This window comes from Liolophura sinensis, chromosome 6, assembly GCF_032854445.1.
Source record: "Liolophura sinensis isolate JHLJ2023 chromosome 6, CUHK_Ljap_v2, whole genome shotgun sequence".
NCBI lineage: Eukaryota > Metazoa > Mollusca > Polyplacophora > Chitonida > Chitonidae > Liolophura > Liolophura sinensis.
The window spans coordinates 72,550,186-72,569,257 of record NC_088300.1 but is presented as its reverse complement, the minus strand read 5'-3'; positions in this window follow the sequence as shown (position 1 = coordinate 72,569,257).

The window sequence follows — 19,072 nt, the reverse complement described above, 5'->3', positions numbered from 1 at the left end:
TTATTGGTCAGTGTTGAACGTATTTTGGATAAGAAATATCAAAATTTTCCACCTGAACCATCTGGTTTAAAATCCTAAAAGTATTCCTCTGACTGTAATTACCCGTCATGTACATCACGCGGTGTTTAAGGCCTTTGTGTACAGCTTAAAACACGATACTGCTTGGAGTACGTAACGACAAAATGGTTGTAAATCGCCGGTTCCACCATGTCAAGTAGCAACTGTTCTTCATTTTTTATTAAACTACATATCCCATATCACAATCGCCCGAAGTATTCGGGCATAAAAATTCAGTAAAATTCAGTTGAATAAAAAAATGAAACAAATAAAACAAAATATTACAGGAGATAATTCGCGTATTACATTGACGCCACAAATGGTTAGAAAAAAATATTACTCTTCCAAATAACCTTCCTCTAGTGCTTTTAATAATCGAAGATGGAAAGCCTTCCCATGTTACACCATGCAACATTTCTGGTGCTGTATATTCTACATTATACCATGTTCCATATTTACCACCTCTTTCCCCCCGCCGACCAATTACTCTTGCCGCCAAAATTTCGCCATTTTGTATACTTTTTTAGGTTATGGATTGGCCTGCTTTGACCTTTTTCATTCACAACAGGGCTATCAGACAGGTTTTCAATTTCAGAACACAAAAATGGGTCATTTACCCGAAATGCATCCTCCCATGAGATTTCATTAGCAGACACTGAACATTCACAGTCACAGTTACTATCAATATCGTAATAGCTGTTTTCACATCTCCATGCAAGTCACAGTCAATAGGATTGTTATTGTCCGATTTGTTCTCATTGCGTTTATTGTTTAGATTATCCATATTATTGTTCACTTGTTGGTCCATAGCATCAGAAATCACCTTCCGAAAACGGCTTTGGTGCACCCTCACACCTGCTGCACCATGTCGTGCAAACACTACAACACTATCCTCTCCGACAACTGTTGCTGGGCCTTTCCATTCACTGCACTCAGGCCGTTTATAATACACTTCATCTTCTGTCACCAAAATCTGACAAGTCCGTCCGCTTCGTTCATTTCCCTCTAGTGAGCAGTTCCGAGTTAAATCAACACAATAGTTGATGTTGAAGTTGATGTTGAACTGTAGCTCTACTGGCTGTATAAACATAATGGCTTTACCCTTGTTTAAATCTAATACAGTTTCTGTCCGCTTAAGGGAATGTCTGCTCAAAAATAAGGGAATGTTCGCTTTGACTACTTCACTGTTACAGCCCTAATCGTTGCAGGAATGACTACATTTTGATACGATTTATTTCGAGCACCATCGCCATCTCGCACTTCGTGTCCGCACCACAGCTCCATTATTTTCATGTAAACATGAGGACAGTCCTTAGCCCAGTGAAAAAAATACAGACTGACAAATAGCACATGTTGCTCTCCAACCATTTCTACCCACTGGGTTAGTACCTATGGGAGAATATGATTTGCTATCTGGCTTTAAATCCACCATACTTCGTTTTTCGATAACCTGGAGTTCGCTTAATACGCCTGGAATGATTTGTTTAAGAAGTCCATCTAGGGCACAGATTAAAATGTCCATACCTTGCTTTGAGTTCAAATCCTCTACATTTAAATCCAGGGCTTTTGCTCGGGCTTGGCCAGTAAGACACAGCGTTAACACCAATGCTGCTTCTTCTTATCCAAGTCACCATTTACTGCCTCCGGCTTCTCGCCTCACACATTCCAGTCCAACCCTGGCCCACTCACCAAGACTTCACGTCCATTTTACCCGCGGCATTAGGATACACGGCTTTCAGAGCTACACGTTTGACAGAGGGTGTCATAGACCATAAATTAAAATCGTATAAAGTGCCACCAGGACGCATTAGTAATGGATTTTGGAGAAGAATTTACTGCATAAAACACGGGTCGAGTAAACCACTCCCTAAGTTCAATGGGTTTGACGCACATTCGACAATATAGCTAGTAGGACCTAGTAATATAAATATTCTAAAGTTTTGGGTCTAGGAGCAACCTACGGATGGTTGTGGGTTTCCCCTGGGCTTTTCATACGTACAAGTCTGTTCGGCTTTTCATGGAAAATAACTTCATTAAAATAAACTCATTTCTCAAGTGGTCCTACATAAATCTCGCCGGAGATCACATGACTTTCTGCTGTATGAGAAAGACTGAGCTCGATCTATCGGTGAAAGTCTGTGCTCATGGGAACCTTAAGCGAATGCGAACACTAGACCAAATGTGGGTATGAGTGAGTGAGTGAGTGAGTGCTTGGGGTTTAACGCCGTACTTAACAATTTTGCAGTCATATAACGACGAAGAAATCCTTAGAGTACATGTAATGTGCCTCCTTGTTGCAGGACGGATTTCCACCGGTCTTTTATCTAGTGCTGCTTCTCTGAGACGCCTTACTGAAGGAAAGTAAGCCGCCCCGACCGAGCCATTATACTGATACGGGTCAACCAGTCGTTGCACTATCCCCTTCATACTGAACGCCAAGCGAGGAGGTTACGACTTCCTCTTTTAAGGTCTTCCAGGATTGACCCTGGATCTACCAAATGTAGGAATGCATCGATGAAGTATCCCACAGCAAGTTTAAAAAAGCATATCTTTATTTTTGCGATATTGCACAGCCGAGATATCGCAGTTCAAAGTAAGCAAAACCGCACATATTGAGATAATCAAAAGAGCCACAATGTTTTCAGTTTTAACCAATCAGCCGCGAGTTATTTCTATAACCCGAGGAAGCAGCAGTTTCCACTTACCTCAACCGAGCCCTGTGTTGCCTTTAAACTATATGTATGTAGGGCTCAGGTGACGGTTGCCCATGGTCTCGCAAAAACTCCTGATTAAAAGTCAATTTATAGAATTGTGAAACAAGTTATTAAAAATGTCTTTATGTATATATACAAGTGAGGAAATTCTAGAGGATGTGTGAAGGAAAATGGATACTGCCAAATATCCTGCCATGAGGTAGCACCCTTGAGGTCATTTATCCTTTTTTTTTGTTGTTGTTTTTTTTTTACCCAAACTCCAATGTAATGTCAAAATTGCTTCCAAAGGTATGAAAAAGATCCCTAGCTGTGACTCTGATTAAAAACGCTGGCGAAACCTAAAGCGGATATGTACGGATAAAAACCACGAATACTTATATACACATTGGTTTAACTTGAAACTATAGACACTGTTCCTTAAACAGTAAGCCTATGAACTCATCTGAGCTCTGACAGGAACGTAGGAATCAGTAAAAATCATCTGTAAGATCAGTAAGTTAAATCAGTAAACCATCTGTAAGAAAAATATTGGGTCCAGCAACATAATTCTTCAGTTTTTACTTGCATCGACCAGCTATACTGTCAGAGGCCAGGGATGCTTAGTGTGTTCGTATCCTGTCGAAATGTGTTTGGAATGTTTATATGCGTACGATTTTCGCTTGACTTATTATATCTAGACAGCGCATTAAGAGTTTGAACTTCAGTATACCAAAAATCCCCTTTTCTAATTGTCATGAAAGCTACCTGAAGTCAGTGAATGCACCAAGCATGCAGACATAAATATAACTCGTGAGCTGCACTCTGCCTGACCTTTAGCCCCTGGCACACGAGGCGCAGGTTCACCAATGTAGTCACTGTGAGTTCAAGTTCAGCTCATGCTGGCTTCACCTTCCGTCGTACGTGGCTCCGCGGCCGAGTTGGTTAGCACGCAATGTTGGCGCAATGACCCAGAAGCCCCCTGCCAATGCGGTCCCTGTGACATGCAGGCTTCATCTCCAGAAGTACGTGGGAAGGTGTCCACCGGGCTCGACACGATTTCCTCCTACCATAATGCTAGCCGCCGTCGTATAAGTGAAATATTCCTGAGTACGGCGTAAAACACCAATGAAATCAATAAAATAAATAAATCTTCAATCACATTTTGTTACTGCAGAAATCCTAGTGATGTACTCGTGTGATATTAAGTCTGCCTTAACTTGAGTGTGGCATGAGACACCAGTTAAATAATAACCTGACCAAATCGAATTTCAGGGAGTCCTTTGATCAAAAGTAAAACTCAACTAAGTGTAGTGTTAGGGTCATTTTAAGGTTTCTGTCAACATAAGATAAAACCAGAACAAAGGCCGGTTATGCACTGTCACTTCCCTCACCGAGGCATTGTTCGCTCCATAACGCTACTCTCACCCATCATAGCAGGCATTTATGTTCCCAGCCAAAGCGTTATGCTCCTCTTTCGTCCGTGTTAATGGTTGTTTGATGCCGCCATTTCCTCCAAGTCCATGTGTCGCATGTTTGATGCTGCGAGCTGAAATTAATCGTTTTCAACATTTTTGTCATTTATCGGGCCTCAACATCAAAATGAATCCATGTCTATATGCCCATGAAATATTGACAAACACGATCGATAAAATAAGATTGAACTATACAATGGAATTTATAGTGTATTTATTGCTACCTGTAAGCATTGATTGCATAGCCTTATGTTTTATATAAGGTCGTTACGTTTCTGTGTCGTATCAAATGTTTTAAGAAAGTTTTATGTCTGCTGTATCTTCATCTCCATCTACCACTACTCTTACTTTACAAACGTGAGTGTGTTAAATGAATATTTGTCTAAAAACGACTGTGTGTCAAAGCTGACACACTTATAGAACAACCTCGCTAGAACCTCACACAATCACTGTACACTGACACCTGACATGACGCCTCACATATTCACTGTAAACTGGCACCTGCCATAACATCTCACACAAAGACTAAATATTCCATGGTGGAGCGGTTTGATAATCTTGCAAATGAATAACGCGACTAGTATAATTTTGTACATTATGTACACTTTATCTTCCAAGTTTTAGAACTATAACTATAGTCATCATCAGCGTGAGTAAGACCCGTTGCAAGACCCGGGTTGTGATCACTCATTAGACAGTGGTCACCAAAAGCGGAGTTTTTATAAACTGGTGAAGTGATATCATGTTCGTTGATGCGACCTTGCACGTGTCTAATTGTTTTTCCTATATAGGAGGATCTGCATTCGCCACATTTAATTTTGTAGACTACGTTTGCACGTAAACCGTCGTACTCTTTGTCCTTGTAACTGAAAAGGTTGCTATGGAACAGGGTGTTTGTAAAACACATTGAAGTTTCACACCACCAACCATTTTAGATAGTTTTAGACGCTCATGCTTGACGTTTAAAGAGGCAGGTCCAATGTAGGGCATGCTGAAAAAAACCCCACTGACTTCAGATATGACGCCTAACACACTCACTGCACACAGGTATCAGGCCTGTCTTACGACTGTAGTGTATACACACCTGTCAGTAGCCTGGTTTGATTTATTTATTTATTTGATTGGTGTTGTACGCCTTTCTCAGTTATGGTGGGAGGAAACTGGACAGAACCCCGGAGAAGCCACGACCATCCGCATGCTGTCAGACTCTCCCACGGACGACCAAAGAGGTTGCTAGGGAGCGTGGTATACGGTAATATTAACTACCTAGCATTACCCATTTTCAATATAATTCATTTCTGCAAATCTGATTTTTCCTTTTGGTTAAGGATATTAGTCGGGATTATTATTTGTTTTTATGTTGGATATAAAAGAAATTTTCCCATTCTGACCCATGACGCCTTTGGAAAACGCGCAGCTTGATAACACCTCACAAAACTTGTCACTTCTTGGATGGACAATGTGTCCATCGTTCACACCCGCTCAACTGTAACGATCAGAATTCCCTCCACCACTCCAGGGATATCAGTGTACAGGTTTTACAATGAAATGGGGTCCGGTTGCCAAGGTACAGCTATTCTGTGCGGTGAAATATGGTATGCTGAGCAACACGTAAAATTCTCTTTGTAAAATATCACAATACTCCAGAACACCTTAAGGAAGTTTAGAAACAGAAATACGGACATATCAGACATACAGTGCAGCTGTTTGAGGTTATATACACCACACATCGGTTAATACGCAGTTAATGGTAATGAACACAGACACGTTCTACGTTCAGGTTGTTGTTTTAGGCCAGCTGTCATGGTATTGATGACTGTAACAGTATAAATACCGTGCAATCCCTGAAACATTCCCACGGCTATAAGGACATCTACAAGGTATGAATTAACATGGTTGATGAAATACAAAGGGTACAATATCTACATGACTAGATGCACGTGCGGTACATTGAAAGAGATATCATTTTGTTTACTAGCCTATCACGAAACTTAAACGACCCCGACATGAACAGGGCTCGTCTACGTTCAGTATATGCATCAGTTTGTGAAACCTGGCAACAGCGTGTGACTCTGAAATGGGTATACCTGTGAAGCAAATAAGGTCTGATTGGTCAAGAGCTCGATCGGTTAAGAGCTGATTGATCAAGAGCTCGATTGTTCGTGTGATCAAATTAAGCCTTTGGTGACTTAGTGGTCGAGTAGCTCAGTCCACATCTCTAGCCCCTATCAGTTAGATCGAATGTTCGAAGATTAGCTTCTATCGTACACCATGAGGCTTGCCAAGTAGTTGGTGAGGAGAGATTGTTTCCCAGAGACTCTGACCGGTTTCCATCACCATACATAAACACAGCCGTCGTCATAGAAAGGAATCATTCTTGACTGCGATCCAAAACACAGTGAATTGACAGTTGCCGGCACATTGAGCAATAAGTGGTGACCAGCTTGAAGTATCGGTGACAAGCCTTATACATTTTAACGGGTAAGCTCGGGGAAGTAGATACAGGTGTATTCATGACCATTATTGTTTGTTTGTCACGCATGGTGGTTCCACTCACACGGAGCTATTGTATTCAAGGGAAATGCTTAGTCTACAGTTAGAATGAATGGCTATGTTTTGACGCCATATTGGCAAAATGCAGCGTGTCCACCTATAAACGTGTATACTAAGAGTTGTCTGACCAGTTAGCATTTGGGGACTATGTGACCAGTAATACAAAGGTGTCGGCTGAATTAATTTTCAATTACTGAACACAACAAAAACAGCACCCAGTCGATGATACACACGTCCTGTATGCACCAGCAATCAACATGATTATTTTTGTGCTCAAAAGGCTGGCTGTGTGGCATGTCACAACCTGCCCGGTATTCACATGCGAAGAGTGCCTAGAATTGAATGACCTTTCATCTGAGTCATTAATAACGACAGCACTCCTGACCACGTCCCCTATGGTTACTGATATTTAACCTAACATATCTGAAAGTTAACTTCCGCATCGCCGACAACGTTGCCAAAGGCTTTCAACACAGAGTTAAAGTACAAAACTGCCATCGTTGTTGATATTTAAACTGACACACCTGATAAGTTGAACATTAATTTGGAAAGAATTTTAGAACCGCAAACTAACGGTTCTTAAATTTCCGGAGAAAAAACTATAGAGTTGCAACTGTGGAAATATTAAAAGTTTCTGTTTTTACACGAAGAAAAGATCCCATTTATACAACATAAAGAACAACATATTATAAGAGATAAATTCCATCAACCTCCAAGTATAATTGGATAGTTGTAAGTATGGTTCTTTAATGGGTGAGTTATTTTCTTAAGCTGAGCGGCCCCCGCCGCCGAGGTGGATATAGCGTGAAAATGGAGGGCAATGGCATAGTCTCTCGCTGTGAGATCAAGTCCAGCTCAGCTGGAATCCTCTCCGGTCGTTCGTGGAAAGTTTTACCAGCAACCTAGTGGGTAGTGTTTCGTCCCACCATAACATTGGCTGCCGTCGTATAAGTCAAATGTTTCTGAGTACGGCACATTCAAAAAACACATTCAAACCAGGTTAGAGCTTACTCAGTTTTAACTGACAGACTGAATGAACATGGACTATGGAGACCTCGATAACATTTCATCCATAGTGTGGAGAGAACATGTTTAAACAAGGAATCGGTAGAGTTTCTAAGCCATAGTGTGGCGAGAACATGTTTAAACAAGGAATCAGTAGGGTTTCTCACATGAAAATAGAACAATCACAATAAAACAAAAATGCACAGGCGTTTTCAAAACAATGCACCTATGAAAACCTTAAATATTTCCAAATTTCCTCTCGTATTTGTAGATGTATTCAGACTTTTCCAGTTGTCCTCGCCACATAAGCTGAGGCCTGTGTATACAATTTAATACGCTTAAAACATTTGTATTGAAGTTAACTGCCGTAATGCCAGAGTTAACGTGCAGAACTGCCAGAAGAGTCAGAAGCGTCCACATAGTGGTTCAGGTCCAGCTTTCAGCCACAAACGACATCACAAGAGGCCATGCTACCACCAAGAGGCATATTCTGTTAACCGTGTCTACACAGGGAACCTTTAAGTTACTCCCTTTTACGCCAAGCCTGCCTACAGTGTTTAGCTCCTTTTTGTTTTACCGAGGAAATTCCACGGAAATTTGTCGTACAGAGGACTGGTGAAAAATGTGACCTGGAATAAGGCTTGAGAGTGCAAATGGCCTTTTACTTAAGAATATTTCGCTTATAAATAAGTTGGAGAAACTCAGGATCATTGAAGGATAATAACAATAATAATAATGTTGTACTTCAACCACCAAGGTGCATATGAAAAGAAAATTTTACACTAGAAGTAAGAGAAACGCTAAAATATTACGGGCACAAAAGCTCTGAGTTATAACAATGTATAACAAGAATTATTGAACACATGAAGTATTATTCATAAATGTTGACGTAAATCTGATATCCGTAGCATAGTTAACAGCGGCAATAAACAACTCAAAACATCGGAAAAGCGGTGAGATTTGTGTTTATATGGTGTTTCTAGGTCGATGAATATGCCGTATATAAGCTTACGTGGCATTCATTGGATGTCATATACTGGAGTAAATTTGAGTACTTCGCGGGTTACCTGATCTTAGAAGTGCGCGTAATATAGGAGGGATATACATGTAGACAACCATTCCTTATACAAATTCGTAGCATAATTATTTTTGGATAACCTTACCAAATTAGGTTATGCCATTGATTGCATACATAGCAGAAGTAAGCTGAAACTATATTGGTAATGTAACAGCCAGAGGAAGATATTATTACACAATACTCGTATTAGACTAAATGCAGTCTCAGAAAAAGGCAACCATAGCTGACAACTACATATACCGAAACAATATGCCTGGGAGAGCGATTTCTTGAGAATGGCAGAACTTCCCTATTAACATATTTACACGTACACACAGTTTACATAAATTGTGCTACAATGTCAGGGTTATCAGACAAATCACTAGTAAGTAAATGACCTAAGTATACATATGGCTGCACGTAGAGTAATATCAAAAGCATGGCACGTGGAGGGGTAAAATTCTTGTAGCCAGCAGGCAAAACAACCATGCAATCCGACTTCTTAACGTTATACTCTATACCATGGGTATAACAGATTAATCCGAAGAATACTGTGAGGGAGTTTGTAATGATTTTGCTGTCGGACACATGGGTCAAAGATCATCGGCACACAATCAACGAGTAACGAACATACCAGCGATATTACATCCAACTCCCGATTCTGATAACTTAACATCAAGATCATGTTAATACAAAGTAAACAAAGATGGCGATGAAATCCCACCGTGCAAGTTGTTTATATTAACATGCCTCCAACCAATTATTTTTGTCGCAAAGAGTTCCTCCCCTTGATTGGTTGGCGAAATTTTAATACTGCCCTGGAGTTTAAACATTATGCATGTTTGGGCCTCCTCTTTAAGACATGCTTTCTTTTGGTGAAGTTTTGCTAATAATTTATTTTGGATGTCAAAATTGTATGCATCTTTGAGAACAACGCATTATAGACGCAACTTTTCTCCCAGCAGTGAGAACTTAATGTCACGTACGTATAGCTTAGAATAATATCTAGAGACTACATTATAGAGAGTAAACCAGAGCGATGACGACAGGGTGATACTTGATAAACGGTCAACCGGTGGAATACGGCTTCGCGTCTATAGGGTATTATTCTGACTGTTCATGTAAATGCTTAAATAGTAGCAAGTTACACACCCACCAAGCCCCATGGCTTAAGGTCAATTGGGTGGAAAATAAATAGTGATGTTAACTACAAGCCCTGAGAGATTGAAAGGTAGCCCGTATCGCTGGAGAATTACATAGGTGGAACGCAATTAAGTTTCAGTTGCACCTTCTCAGTCTTGACGTACTGTGACAAGGGATGCAACATTTTATATATAAATACCTGTCTTCCACAAAGCCTGCAAGGATTAAGCAAATCAAAAACTGTGACGAGTGAAAAGTAAATGGATATCTGAAACAAATATGCACGCGGCGACAGTACTTGGCTGAAGAAAGCATTTAGTATACAAGGCATATGCAGTAGTTTACTTCCCAATGTCATCAACATTATGAAGGTGCCAATAAAACTGTGGCAGGTTTGTGCCCGAGAAAAAGTGTATAAAATCGGAAATCCGCATAACGGTAGTAATCGGGACCAAAACAATTCAGAAATGCTTTCACAAACATTTATTGATGTTAACTACAATATATTAGACGTCACTCATCTTGAATTACTCAAAATGCTGTATTGTCATCACGTATACAAACACGTTAAACCAGTACGGAGACCTTCGTGGAAAAATTGGGGTAGCACCAGCGCGGCGCAATGATCCACAGCCTCTAGCCTATGCGGTCACTGTGGCATTGTGCTTTCCTCTCCGGTCGTACGTTCCAGCCTACCATAATGCCGTGTAACGGAAATATTTTTGAATACGGCGTAAAACACCAATCAAATAATTAAATAAAACAATCCATAGGGCATGCCTGGTGGGTGTTAGTCCACCAGCAGAATTCCGGTGTTTGGAAGGTTGACTCTGGACCCTCTGGCCAATGAGATCGCTTTGAGATCATGTCCAGCTCATGTTGGTTTCCGGTGGGAAAATCGTTCAACATGCGAACGAGCCTAGGTTTCCACTTGACTCCCAACATGTCACTTTTCTTCCGAACATATAATGTGGCCATATGTATATGGCGTGAAACATCAATCAAATAAATAAATAAATAAATCAACACCGTTTTGTTGAGTAAATTTGGATGTATAATAAAATCGCAAGACAAAATGTATCATGAAGTTACAGTCTCTGCAACAAAACCCGAAGTACTTTTACGAAAGTCCTAGAAACAGATGGCAATGCGTATGATAGCATGGAAATCAATACGGCAAAAAGAATGGTGGGAAATTACGACAGAGGTTACACTCAAACTTAAAATCAAGCCCTGATGACTGAAATAATAGTGTCGATCAGAAAACTTACAGTTACAGCTCACCACGATTTTGACAAATATGATCTGATTCAGTAAAACATTAACTGCTCAATACTAATTTATTTTCTTCTACAATTATTGTTTTAATATTGTGGCGGAATTTAAGGAAGTAGGATTTAAGAAATAAATTTACTAAGTCAGTATTTGACAATATAGCGTTTATTTATTCTCGAAGGAAGTTTTAAACTTACGTATATATGTTTCATGGACGAGTGATGTTGTTGTGATTGTATCGGCGTTCCTACATATTTGGGATAATTGAATGATGATAATGTAGAAATTACGAAATTCTATGTCATTGTCTTTTCTAGAAAATATTTACCTTCTATTTTCGTTCTTGTTTCACACATAAAATATGACATGCATTATCCTCAGTTCAACCTCGAAAGCAGAAGTTTGTGTGCCGCCATTTTTGTACATTTATGGTCATTAGGGTGTCTATAGAACCCGCACTTACAGGCTTTTAGAAGCGGACCAGGATTTTCCCACCACAGTTTGAAAAGGAATTTATCATTTAATACCCTTGTGTGGAAATTGCTTATACTTTTTGAGTAATATGGATAAAAATATGGACTTTTCAGACACTGACATTTACATTTTGGCTTCAAAGCAAGCCATTATTTTGGAGTTCTTGGTTGCGATCGTGATGACGTCATCGCGTCATCTGTGTTTACAAACTGTCAACAATGTCTCTTGTGACCAATCAGAGTCTCCTGATTTGGTTCATGGCTCCTCCCACACCATGTGGAAATCTATAAATAGGCTGATTTTTCAGCGTCTGCAGATGGCCTTGGAATTTGCCAAAAATTTGACACCAAATTGCTGGTAAGCATTCGTAGTAGTAGCTATTTTGTTAGAGTGGAAAAATTCTTGTACCGTGAATTGGGATATAGTTCCAGTATCGGGAAAAGTGATTTGTGATCCAGTTTGAGAATTCAGAGACAGTTGACATTTGGTGGGAATCAGTCCCAGGAAGTCGGGATACAGTGTCAAAAATCTGTGAATTTTCCCAGTCCCAAAATTCTGGGACTCATCAGTCTCACGATACCTGAGAATCCAGCTCCAGGCTCAAACAAGTGGAACTTGTCTGAGATATCAAAAGTGGACCACAGTGGACTATATACCAGAATAAATCAATTCAGCTTTGGCATCATAATTTGAGACAAGAGTCTCGTGAGACTTTGTCTCATATGACACTCATCTGGTACTGTGTCCCATATGACACTTAGCTGTCCCATATGACGCTTAGCTGTCCCATATGGCACTTAGCTGTCCCATATGACACTTAGCTGTCCCATATGGCACTTAGCTGTCCCATATGACACTTAATTGGGACTCTGTCCCATATGACACTTAGCTGTTTCATATGACACTTAGCTGTCCCATATGACACTTAGCTGTCCCATATGGCACTTAGCTGTCCCATATGACACTTAGCTGTCCCATATGACACTAGCTGTCCCATATGGCACTTAGCTGTCCCATATGACACTTAGCTGTCCCATATGACACTCAACTGTGTGGTACTTGTGTCAATTGCTGGTTCCTCCCTCGTCATAATAAATATTCATCATCTGATTCACTGAAATCTGTTCTTGGAGAACTTTCATTTCGTACAGGAATTTCAAATCTCATGCCACAAGTCATACTGGATAATAGCCCCGAGTTCAGGGAATGTTATGAAATTGGATCCAAATAGCAGCGGCGTCTCCGAGTTTAGGGGAAAGAAACCTGATTGTTTGTTCATTTAACAAGCTTCGCTCGGCACGTTAAATACCTGCATGCTTGAGAAGACACCATAAGAAACGAAAGCACATAAGACAAATACCAACAACATCTGACCGCTACAATATATTTTCTGGAAATTTGTTGGTAGGGTGGTTCATAAATACTAGACATTGAAGAGCCATTTAATTAACATGAAAAATGAAATAAATATTTCCTTCTTGCTCGGGTCAATTTGTCAAGTCACTGTAAAACACCAGCAATTACGACGGTGCTGAGTTTTTTTGTTTTTTTTTATCTTTTGCGTCGAAATAGACATTCGTATACCAGCCGTCAACTAATAAGGACGTTCCAGGTCAAACATCGCAAGGTCACTTCTCAAAAACAACATATAACACAAAGAACTAAGAAAGTATAGAAAGTACGAGAATAGAATCATGCAAACAGAAGCAGTCAGCAGCTTTCAATGATGTTGGAACATGCCGGATTTAAACGCGGTGAACTCCCCGGAAAAATGAAATCAGTTTTTTTTTCTTTATTTTTCTTCTTAATTTTTTGGATAGTATTAATCTTTTACACTGTACCTAAGAATATTTCACAAGTAGGCCTATATGACACGGTTTAACTAGCTACACGTGTGGTATATATATGTACCATATGAAACAGAGCTTGAATTCATGAAAGGTAACTTTTCTGTGGCCATTCATTACATGAGAGTGATCTCCCTTGGATGATTTATTTAGGTACTTTGATATCAGACTAGGTAGTTCTTCATTTACTTACATGTAGGCCTACAGACCAAAAATTCATAATCGCCTGTCATCCCTTAACGGTCTACTGATGTGAAATATCTATAAAAATTGTTTTCCAAGTATTTGGATTTACACTAGCTACAACACAAAAATGAACGGCTTAAAATAATCCTGATCAAACAGCTAAAATATTCATGATCTTTATAGGCCTAGATGAAAGGTGCTATAATTAAAGGACATTGATATTAAATGTACATTGATTGTACGTTATTACTGCAAAAACTAGTGTGTCAAGGTTATTCCATCAAACGCCTTCACTTCAAGTTTCTTAAGTTTAGAGTGTAGTTCTCTTGTAAGCAAGTGTGGACAGAGCGTTCAGAATCTCTGGCGCTCTATTTCATGATTGTTTGTAATTCCGCTTGACCCGAGGCTAGGGGCGGTATATTCATTGGACTGACTTAGATCGCCACGTCGGATGTATGAAAAGTTGCAATCAAAGCGAAACAGAGACACAAATTTTGTTATCAATAACTGACATTCTTGCATACTACACGATTTGAATACTGACTTCACTCAGTCGCCTAGAACATACTTCGTGTCTCTCCAGTATCATTGAAATCTATTGACTGCTTCTCTTTATATCATTCCGTTCTAATTTCATACTTTATATACTTTCTTAGTTCTTTGGTGGCTTGTGGTTCACGTAGTTTTGGGAATTGGCCTGGCAATTATTGACCTGGAACCTCCTTATTGACTGACAGCTGGTATATGAATGTCTGTTTCGACGCATAGATGACAATCAAGTCGTGCAGCGGAAGACTGAGAGCAAGTAGAAGGCCTGTTCATAAATGTTATTATTGTACATGTAGAAGCTTGGAGCAATTACCACATACAAACATCCATCTGCTTACGTTTATAGCCCTATGTGATGAAATAACACCACTGAACAAAGAGATACAAAACAAAGAATGATATGTTACTGCATGTACACTATTTATAATGTATTTATAGCTATGCTTACATAATACACTACATCCGGTTTCTGGGAATATACCCACAGTGTCAGTCAGTACTATTTTAAGATAATCTCTATAATTTTAGAACAAAACCCTATTATTTAATATAGTGTGGTCTGTGTTTTTTGGCTTTCATTCACCTTGGATTCATGAGAGTATTTGACCCTCTGTTTATTGCTGTAATGTGAACGTCAATTAACTGAGGCTTATTGCCAGTCTGTCTGTAAAGAGGAAAATGCTTAACTGTTTAAACAAAATGGAATATATGAACAGTACATGTTCGTACAGCAAAATATTTCCTTTGTGTTTCATTTCAAAGAATTTTATAACATCAATTTTTTCCGTTTTTAAAAAGTACAATCTGATCAAGGTTTTTATATGAACTTTCGGTGGCTTTTCACATTCCTAATTGTTTCCCAAGCAGCTTACTTATGTATTTATTTATTAATTTGATTGGTGTTTTATGCAGTACTCCTGAATATCTCACTTATACGACGGTTATCAGCATTATGGTGGGAGGAAACCAGACAGAGCCCGGGAAAACACACGACAAAAAATCAGCTTAATAGCATCTGTACTTCTGAAAATAAATGATCACTAATCGTTTAGATATTTTGATGATTTGGGCAAATCTGTACATCTGGCTCGTCAAGGGAAATCCAGTTTACAATTATATGTTGGAGTACAAGTATGCACCAACCCCACCGCAACTAATCCCCAAACCACTCCCCAATCCCCTCGATTTGGTGGTTGTATAACTAATAAGACGATCAGTTGTCTAACGTTTATAGGACCGAACCTTTCTGTTTCGATAAGACGTTAGTCGTTTGGAGCGATATTATGTTGTACTAAAGTCATGTAGCAGAAGAGATTGGTGAATTGCAATTCCTCGCTTTTTAAATTGGAAAATATATGATCATGTCAACATAATCTCTGAATCAGGAGATCTTTTTAAGCTTCTTTGTTTCACATGAATCGCAATCCTGCGGCGTTTATTCAGACACTCAGTCAGGGGATATAAGGAACTATACGGATAAGAAGAATAGTAATAACAATCAACTGCACATGCAAAACACGGTATAGAACTTGTGAAAAGAGCAAGTAATGGCCAGTATAAATTATTGTATCGTCCTTGTAAGTGTTGTTCAGGTACGCGGTTATTAAAATCTCACATTAGCACTTTGCATTTGTGTTAAGAAATTCTAAAACAAAAAGTCTAACTATTTTCCTTATTTATATTATTTACAATATATATAATACTGCATGGTCTTTAATTTGAAATATACTCCATGCCAAGGTTTGTCTATTAATTTATATACATACAAAAGGAACTATGTGAAAGTATGCACATTAAAACTAAAAATAAGTGTTTCGTTTTAAACACATTTCTATTTCACTTTATAAACGCGTGTTGCTTTTTGATCATAAAAAAAGACAAATAAACACAAATAGTCCAGTAAGAATGACTTTGTGTTTATATTCAGAGTAAAAAACCAATAATCGTGTAAACGCGTTTTCTGAGATAAGCATGTGACATGTTTACATAGTAAAACACACTGCTGTCTAAACATCCGACATGTTTACTGTAATAAAGACATATCTTTAGTGAATAAATATCGATTTTTTATGACTAAAACACCAGGACGCTTTTATAAACTATAACAGAAATGTATTTAAAAGCGTACTTGTTGGTGATATATACCTTAATATTAAATAAATTAAATCATGAATAATACATGAGCGAAGTGAAAAATTATATCTACCTGGAAGCAAATGAATGTAATTAGCTATACAGTCAACACGCACGGAGTAATTTAAATAGATAAATAAATTAAACTTGACTCCAATTGAGACTTTGTTACTATTTAGTATACATGTACATGTACCTTCAACTGTGCTCTATTTATCTTTCTTCATACAGAAATAGATGAACGTTTCTGTATAAAAGACAAGAAAAAATCTGCCAAAATAAGTTTCTATTTCTGTTATGCTTAGGGGCATAGGATGTGCACTGGGCTGCATCATCGTCGATGATGATCTACATCAGTATGTTGACAAACCTATCATACTGTCTGAATTAATCTGAATACCGATTATCCGGATATACACCTGCAGGGCGACATAGCCGAACATTTGTTCTCTGGCGATTTGGTATTAATTCTGAGGAATTACAAAAACACTTATTTAAAAATTGATTTGCTATTTTGGAAGGCTTTTTTTAAGTATTCTGTTTATAACACACAGATTGCTTTATTACTTTGACAATGTGTATCAATAAACTCAAGATTCAGATCTAATTTGCTTACATTTGTGTATGTATCATTTTTTCTCACTTTAAGATGAATAGTCTTTAGAACAGCGTTAAGACTGTGGGCTCAGAAATGTATGGATATGTCAGTGTTGACAAATTGCGGCCTATACAGGCTATAAAGAGAAGAATGACACATGATGGTTCGCGGCGTCACATCTATAGCGTCTATGCATTAGTCACGTGTTTAATTATAGACATAACACGAGCAAAAAACCACAGTATATAATATATATGTAATCAACTCTATTTTCAAATTAAATAATTGTGGTCTACTTAAAAAAGAGATCTGAATAAAAGTCCAAAGTCAACTAACGGAAATCCGAGCCATTTGTTGTCAGCTCTACATTTTCATCCCGGATGTGTGAAGTGAAGGCGCTACACAGGTTCACGGACTATACAGGTTACTGAGCATGCCTCAGTAATAATTGAGTTATTGTTGTCATCCCGTTAAATAAACAATCAGATATAAGCATGACTTTCTCCACGAACTTTACTCATTTAGGTTGTGAGTTTGTGCCCAGCTCTCTCCAAGTTTACAGCGGTGTTTTTTCCGGCTTTGTCCGAAGGCTTAAAGCTGCGTAAACTGTACATTTATGAATGTTTTCGAGGAATACCAAAAGTTTGTAACCGAGAATAAGCACTGATCCATGTACTTTTGACTTGGTTACTGACAATATTCATGTCAGCCCCACGAAATTCACGAACAAGTATAATTATACAACTTACATATCTGTATATCCGAAAGGTGATGATATAGCCAATGTTGTACAGATCTGATCAACCTGATCATAAATCACTTGCTGTTCATCTATCTTGGACCACAACTCATAAATACATCATATGTAGGAGCATGGCTGGTGAGGTAACGCGAAGTCTTTACCGATGAAACCACTAGCGCTTGATCATTGAAATCTCGAGTTCAAATCCACCACGGGTAGCTTTAGTTCAGGAGAGTTACCAGATACATATACATGATACAAAGGTTTCCCCTGGTGTTGGCTAGGTTCCAACGCCTGTATATCTAAAGAAAACAGCCTTCAGTACAACGTAGAAATAAATAAATAAATAAATAAATATCAGTTTATTTATCTTAACGCCAATGCTGCTTCACAACTATTTCTTATGCACTTTCATCTATTTCCAAGGTTAAGCACTTTCACTTATTACCAGGGTTAAGCACTTTCACTTATTACCAGGCTTAAGTACTTTCACTTATTACCAGGGTTTTGCACTTTCACTTATTACCAGGCTTAAGTACTTTCACTTATTACCAGGGTTTTGCACTTTCACTTATTACCAGGCTTAAGTACTTTCACTTATTACCAGGGTTTTGCACTTTCTGTGGTCAGTAACTTTTAAATTTAGTATTCCAGGATTAATTAATATCGATTTAAAGTGATCTTAAATGGACATAAAAAGATATCATTATTCCTTTGTTATTTATCATCCCAAAATGGTTTGAAACAGTACTATCAGTACACAGTACTGTCTGTAAGTGGGAAATTCAGATGAGGGGGTGACGGATATAATTGCCAGTAATCGTGATTCCTATTTTTGTTAAGGCTTATACGCGTCTAAAAATATTTTTTTACTCATAGCCTTAGTCTATTCAACTTTGTTCCGTTTGAGTGAATGTAGATATTGTTGTGGGGGAATCCCTTTTGAAGTTTTCCGGAATCGGCCGAGTAACCGTACAAGCTGACGTCATGAAGCGAAACGAAAGAGCGCGGAAATGTTAGAGGATCAAAAAAAAATTGAAACAACAAAATATACAAAACGTGTTCTAAAGTTCGTAAAAAAATATCTAAGAACGCAGATGTAATGTATAATGAATCTAGTCGTATATTGTGTAATGAACTGTAGCGTTGTTAATTACAGTTCATTAGTCTGATCAAAGGTTTGCCCCGATGCGTGTCCCTCTCGTCTTGAGCCTCCTCTTTACGTCACGCTAGGTTAGTTGCGCACCTGAATGTTTACTCGTGGGAGTCCATGGAGCATCACACTAAG